At 53.6% G+C, this 3257-nt stretch overlaps 1 protein-coding gene across 1 annotated transcript in view; it reads right to left on the bottom strand.

Annotated features, from left to right (window-relative positions):
- WNT5B (Wnt family member 5B) overlaps positions 1 to 3073 on the bottom strand; it is a 105793-nt gene extending 102720 nt beyond the window's left edge. The window contains exon 1 of the mRNA XM_077758999.1: positions 3054 to 3073. The gene's annotated coding sequence lies outside the window, so the exon portion shown is untranslated. The remainder of the gene's footprint in view (positions 1 to 3053) is intronic.
- Positions 3074 to 3257: the final 184 nt, after the last annotated feature.

Raw genomic sequence — 3257 nt, 5'->3', positions numbered from 1 at the left:
GGGGGGGGGGGGGGTCCCAGCCCAGGAGGGCGGGGCTGGGTAGTGATCAGTCAGGACGGGCAGCCCTGGGGACCTTCGGTGACAACATGTGTCTAGGTGTCCTGAAACCTCCGTGCATGGCACCTGGAGGGTCTCCCTCGAGTACCAAACCAGTGTCAAGTCACCCAGGAGGAAAGGAGTTGGGAAGAAAGCCACATGGGTGGGGAAGTAGGGAGGAGGGAGACCAACTTTAGAAAGTCTGAAAGAGGATTCATGCAGCACAAAAAGACCCAACTGCAACCGCAGGCGCAAAGAAGTCAGGAAATGCTGCCNGGGGGGGGGGGTTGAGGGCCTGGTGGGAGCCAGCAGTCACCTGCTCTGTGCAGTTGGGGGCCCTCTCCCTGAAGGAAAGGCGACAGGAACTGTCCCCAACAGCAGCTGGATTCCCAGGTCCACTCTGGGCCCCATCAACAAGCTGGCCAGATGCTCCTCAGAGTTGGATAGAAGCTTGTTTTAACTTTAAAAGGTGGCTCCGTTCGTAAACTACCAGGTCTTCTCATCTCTATCACGGTATCTATTCCCAACCCTTCTGCTGGATTTTTTCTGGACTCCTACATACAGTTTAAAGATAGATGCTCAGTAGAAACCAGCCAGGGATGCCCAGATGAGGCTGGGGAACTCCCACAATCTCCCCTCCCTACAGGATCTTTATGGCTCGTGTTACTGTGAGTCTGAAAGAGTCCCGAAGGAGTTAGAAAAACTCAGGATTGTGTTCAGGTGTTCAGGGGGCGGAACAAGGTGGCGTCTGAAGGAAGACCTGTTTAGAAGACGATGGAGATAAATGACAGGTGGTGTGAAAAGGAGCTAGGGAGGACAGAGCCAGAAGAGTGAACAGGAAAGCTTTTGTGGACACGTTGGTTTTTATTTCAGAGAAGGCAAGGACTATCACCTCATATAAAAATTTCCTCCCCTGCTGGAGATGCCAGATGTGGCAATCCAGAAACCAGCAGAACTATCTTAGAAGTAAAAATTAGAACAGACTAGCCTAGTCCTCTGCCCTTCTTGAAGAAGAGCAAACAAAAAAATCTTTCAGCTGCCACTAGGGTTAAAAGTGGGGGGGGGAGTGGATATTCAGGTGAATAACAATCCCAGATTTTTGCTTTTCACAGCATATGGCGCCCAGCAATTTGGCAATATCCCTTTCACTTACGCTTTGGGGCTAGAAAAAAATGTTAGAAAATGTATTTTTTTTCAAGTCAGTGAGACACCCTTCGAGATATTACAACCACCAAATGAACCGAAGAGGGGATGGGTTTCCGACATCCTGAGCAAACACCTAACACACACACACCCTCGCTCATATAGTCATACTCAGATACGTAAGAAGCCAGAGGCTGGGAAAGTAGGAAATCCACGGATGGAAGAGGGCCAGCAAGCTTTCCAAGGCTGGCTTCTGCACCCCCTGGCAGTCAGACACCCCCCCCCCTTCTAACGCCCTCAGCATGCCACACGCCTTCTGTCTGATTTTCTTCAGGAAAGGAAGGGGAGCAATCTCTCACAGCTGCCCTTAGGTATTTATCAACCAGCTGTCTCTTTAGGTCCTTGTATTCCATTCAGCGCCTACACTGGTGTCTTCCAGCTGCATGTTTTAGTGTGCNCCTGTTAAGTCTGATTTTCGTCTTGGGCTCATGAACTTGGCATAACGATGAAGGGCCCAGCGACATCGCTCCTCACTCACAACTGTGCAAAAGAGGTCTCTCAGCATTGCCTTTCCTTCCCAGGAGACACACCTCCCTCTTGCTATTTATAACCACAAATCTTCTGTGTCAAAGAGAGAACAGACACTATTTTGAAATGGAGGAAAACCACCACTCATAGGTTGGCGTGTTTGCCAGGACTTGTGTGCGTGAGCCTGGACAGGCATGTGGGCACAAGCTTGGGGCCTGGCATCCACTCATCCCTGGCTGAGATTGGGAGTCTTGCCTTTGATAAGTAAAGCCCACAGCTGAATCAGACAGCAGCAGGAGTGGCTGGGTCCAGGAAAGGTCCTCGGGCTTTCTGAGGGTGTGCCCGCTGCTCCCAGGGAGCTGGCCTTGGGAGCCAGCCACAGAGGGAGTCACCCTAAGGGTCCACCCACACGTGTGCATTAAGAGCTGGTATTTGGCCCTGCCCCGCTGGCCTAAGGTTTTCTGCACCCACAGGGATGGCATGCCAGAGATGCCCCACACAGCTCTCTGTCAAGTGGGCACATTCCTGAACCACGGTAGCAGTTCAGGGGACTGGTAACATGATCCTAAGCCTTTCTCTCCAGGTACCAGGTTGAAACTCTGCCCAGGGTGGTAGTAGCTGAAAGCTGTTGCCAATGTGGTCAGGTGGCGAAGCAGTGAAGGGGGTGGGCAGGGACAGGGTGGAGAGCAAATGCCTCCGTTCACAGCTGGGTAACCAACACACGTCGTGACCCACCTCAGTTTCCCTCTTGCAAAACAGAAGCAATCATGCTCCAAGCAAATTGAATCATCTCTCACAGTGATTTGCAGGGTGGAAATATCTAGGAAATTTGGCTCTGACCAGAATGCAGGGCCAAATATCCACCGAGGCTCCATGAGAAGATGGAGAAAGAGATGAACTCTCCCCCCTTCCCCCTCCCCCCCCCTCCCCTTCTCCCAGGGCTGGGATGGATGAGGCACAGGAGCGGAGGGGCAATGAAAGAAAACAGAAAGCTTCCAATTCCATTCAGCGCTTTACCTACTCTGAGGCTTAGGCAGGAATTCGGGCACCAAAGTAACCCTGCTCTGGAGGGTTAAAAAAATCCAGATGTAGTCCTCGCTCCAGTCTGCTGATGCGGGGCGCAGACCTCAAGCACAGACGTCCAGCTGGGCCGACCCAGCCCGGAAAAGTGAGCGAGAAGCTTCGAGGGGCTCGCACTCAGCAGGGACCAGAGACGGTCCTTGCGCGCCCGGAGGCGACAGCTGCCCCGGCCCCCTCCTCGGTCGCCCTGCCCTAGGGACGGACTTGCCGCGGGCGCCGGGGCTGCAGGGGNGACCTGGTCTTCCGCGAGGACCTGCGGGACTCACCGTGTCCAGCACCCCCTGGGGCGCCCCGCGCTCCCGGCTGGCGCTGCGGAGCTGGAGGTTCTGAGAGCAGGGGAGGTTACGGCAATAGCTCTTGCATTTACATCAGCCACTCGCACGCGTTCGTCCTCCTTTGAAAACCCCCAAAGAAGATCTATTATTTCCACTTTACTAACCCAAGTTATCCCTTCTTGATCTTGGACACAC

The sequence above is a fragment of the Crocuta crocuta genome, unplaced genomic scaffold, assembly GCF_008692635.1.
Source record: "Crocuta crocuta isolate KB4526 unplaced genomic scaffold, BGI_CrCroc_1.0 scaffold72, whole genome shotgun sequence".
NCBI classification, from domain to species: domain Eukaryota; kingdom Metazoa; phylum Chordata; class Mammalia; order Carnivora; family Hyaenidae; genus Crocuta; species Crocuta crocuta.
Note: the sequence above shows the minus strand (reverse complement) of the source record. Positions and strands in the feature narration are given on the sequence as shown.